The sequence below is a fragment of the Etheostoma spectabile genome, unplaced genomic scaffold (genome assembly GCF_008692095.1).
Source record: "Etheostoma spectabile isolate EspeVRDwgs_2016 unplaced genomic scaffold, UIUC_Espe_1.0 scaffold378, whole genome shotgun sequence".
NCBI classification, from domain to species: Eukaryota; Metazoa; Chordata; class Actinopteri; order Perciformes; family Percidae; genus Etheostoma; species Etheostoma spectabile.
The window spans coordinates 133,991-137,311 of NW_022605595.1; positions in this window are offsets into that span (position 1 = coordinate 133,991).

Here is a 3,321-nt window from a genome sequence, read left to right on the forward strand (position 1 = left end):
GCTCTGAGTGTGGTAAAGCTTTCACTGAACAAGGAACCCTGAAGAGACACATGAGAATCCACACTGGAGAAAAACCTTTCAGCTGCCCAGTCTGTAGCACATCTTTTTCACAGAGAGGACATGTACAGCAACACATGGCAGTCCACACCGGAGAGAAAAGATTGAGTTGCAGTGTTTGAAACAAAACATCTGGCTGGTGTTCTTATGTCGAAAGACATAAATGTGTTGGTCCGATGGAAACAGAAGCTGATGGAGAGGACTGTGGAGGACCAGAACCAGCCAGAAACTCACATCTAATTTTACAACCAGAGACTGGAGACCAGACTGAAGACTCTTCTGAACCTGGGACTAATGTTTGTGCCTTTTAAGTCCAAGTACAATTTCTTAAGTGTCAAACAGAAATATTTATGTATCAACATGTAAATAGAAGACATTATATTGTGTGGTAGGAAGAAGGAAACTCTTATTTTAAATAATTTATTAGATAATGTTTTGTCTTATGTTTTGTCATATAATCAATTTTAATCCAGAAATCAGACAAATGGAACCACCCGATATTTTTTAGGTCCCACACATATATTCACTTCTTTCTAAGTAACGTACAGTTTGTTTAGCAAGATTCACTATTAATCATGTATCAATCTGGCGCCTTCTCCACATCGTCGATGCGGTGGAGGACAGTAAGACTCCAACGTCCCTTCTTTCGCTTGACGCAGTGAAAGCCTTTGACAGACTTGAGAGGCCATTTTCACGGTCACTCTTAGAAGTGATGGGCTTTGGTAACACTTTCGTTGGTATGATTAAATCTTTGTACTCTAATCCCTCAGCCCGAATCTTAACCGGACCCACCTCCTCCTCTTTATTTCCAGTTTCTAGATCCTCCCACCAAGGCTGCCCCTCAAGTCTTGCATTATTTGTCATTTCTCTAGAGCCGCTGGCTCGAGCCAGTCCCCAATCGGTTATGGTGTCAGCGTTAAGCCTTCGCAATACACAGCATCATCTCTCATTATTTGAAGATAATGTTTTTGTTTTTTTGTTTTTTAAACCCTTCTGTCTCTCTATCCTTACGCGAGGAGTATGGAAGCCTATCAGGCTTTAAAATGAACTGGTCAAAGTCTGCACTTCTTCATTTAAATGATTCGGCCCTCAACTCCACCCTCTCTGCCAACATCCCCATGGTTAAGCAGTTTAAATATTTAGACATCGAGATCTTCCCCTGCTTAAACCAGATCATTTAACATAACTATTCTGTTGCCCTGAACAACGTTTTGAAGGATATGGAAAAGTGGATGGGTCTCCCCATGTCGATTCAGGCCCATATCTCAGTGGTTGAAATGAATTTTTTACCCAGGGTCAGTTTTGTGAACTCTGTGCTCCTTCTCCCCTCCTGCTGGCGACTGGCGTAAATTACAATCATCCGTACCTCAATTTATCTGGAGAGGCAAGCGGCCGAAATTTAAGATCCACTCTACAGAGGAGGAGACAGGATGGTGTATTAGAAGAAATATGATACATTCACACAGTTTTCTCTGATAACTCTTAAAACTGTTTTCATAATAACACCATATTATACTGATCACTCTAAACAAGAAAACATGAAGCCATCGTCTGTCCTTGTGAACGGCACAGGATGTTTGGGGGGGGGTGCAGAGCAGGCAGAGGAGATTCCCAGACCCAGTGAGATAAACTGACAACATCCACTTTGTTATGACTTGGTATTAACATTAACTTCTCTGTAGTGTGGAAAAACTCTCTTTGTGTTCGCGAGTAAAAATAAACTTTCATAGAACTTCAGTGGTCTCTGTCTATTTTTGATAATATAATTATTATAACAACTTGGTCCTTTGACCCGGGCCCCAACAATCCTTCCCCTCCTTCCAGGTTTTCTCAACAGCTACTTCAAAGTAATTTCACACATGTGGTCCAACGTTGTTATAAGACATCCTGCAAGCTTTGTAACAATTGGACAAAGAGTCCACTTTGTTTAAAACGCCTGATTTGTCAAAAACTGATTTGTCAAAAACATTTATTTTCAATTCAGTGTGATATGTATCTCGGTCCAGCTCACGGCAATTTGAGAAAAGCAGATGACCAAAACAAAAACATTTTTTTATTTATGCTCTTTATTGTTCTCTTATAGGGAAATTACAATGTACACGCTGTTACTACACAGAGGCCTGAACTACACACGTGCTCAGGTCCTGTACATGCCCTAATGGAGAGATGTCAGAGTGGGGGGGATGCCAGTGATGGACCAGCGCCCTGAGCAGCTGAGGGGGGTTTGACACTTTGCTCAAGAGCACCTTGGCAGTGCACCATACTTTAGTCCAAACAGGGACTGGAACCAGCAACCCTCCGGATCCCAATCCAATTCCCTACGGACTGAGCTACTGCCACCTTTTTATTTTTTTTAAATATTGTAATAAAGCTGCAAGCTGCCATTCCAAGCTCATACCTTGATTTGTGTCATTCCTCGTCCAGTTATTGTGCATTTAAAGCGCCCCCCAGTGGCCAATTTGAATGAGACTTGCAGTGTAGGTGTGAGGTCATCATGGAGACATTTCTTGGAAGGTTTGTGTTGATTGGACAAACATTTATTCATTTATAGCCTGATTTGCGCTCATCATCTGCAGTTTGTTTGCATTTATAGCGCCCCCTGGTGTTCAGTGTAAATTAGACTTTCAGGGCAGGGTTCAGGTACTTATGAGGACATATTCTGCGAGATTTGTGATGATTGGACAATGAATATGGTTGATAGTAAACTGTGTGTAATTCCACTCACCTATCTTGCACTTGTAGTGCCCCCTAGTGGTGTATGTATATAAACTGTCTGGGTATATCTGGAGCACTTATCTGAGCAGATCCTGAGAGTTTTGGGATGATTGGTCTTTTGCTGTTTTGTGTTGATTTATGTCCAGAGCCACGCCCCTTTTGAACTTCATTGGTGAATAACTTGAAAAGTTATTGAGATATAGACATGCTTTATACAACGTATAATAAGTTTGATCCCTTGATGATTCACTGAAAATCTGGTGGCAATCAGAGCTATGGTGTAGGAGGAGAGCTCAAATCTTTTTTATCTTTGACAAAACTTCAGTGGTCTCTGTCTATTCTTGATAATGATATAATCCTAACCAATACAAGAAAAACAGAGTAAATATGGATATTTATTATGAACCATATAGACAGATATGTAACCCAGTGATACAGGGTTCCAAAATGTACCTACATAGATCCTCATGAAAGAAATCAAAACAAAAAAAGTGAACTAGAATACCGGGACTTTTATTTTGCCAGCGGGCCTCCGGCCGGAAGTGGTGC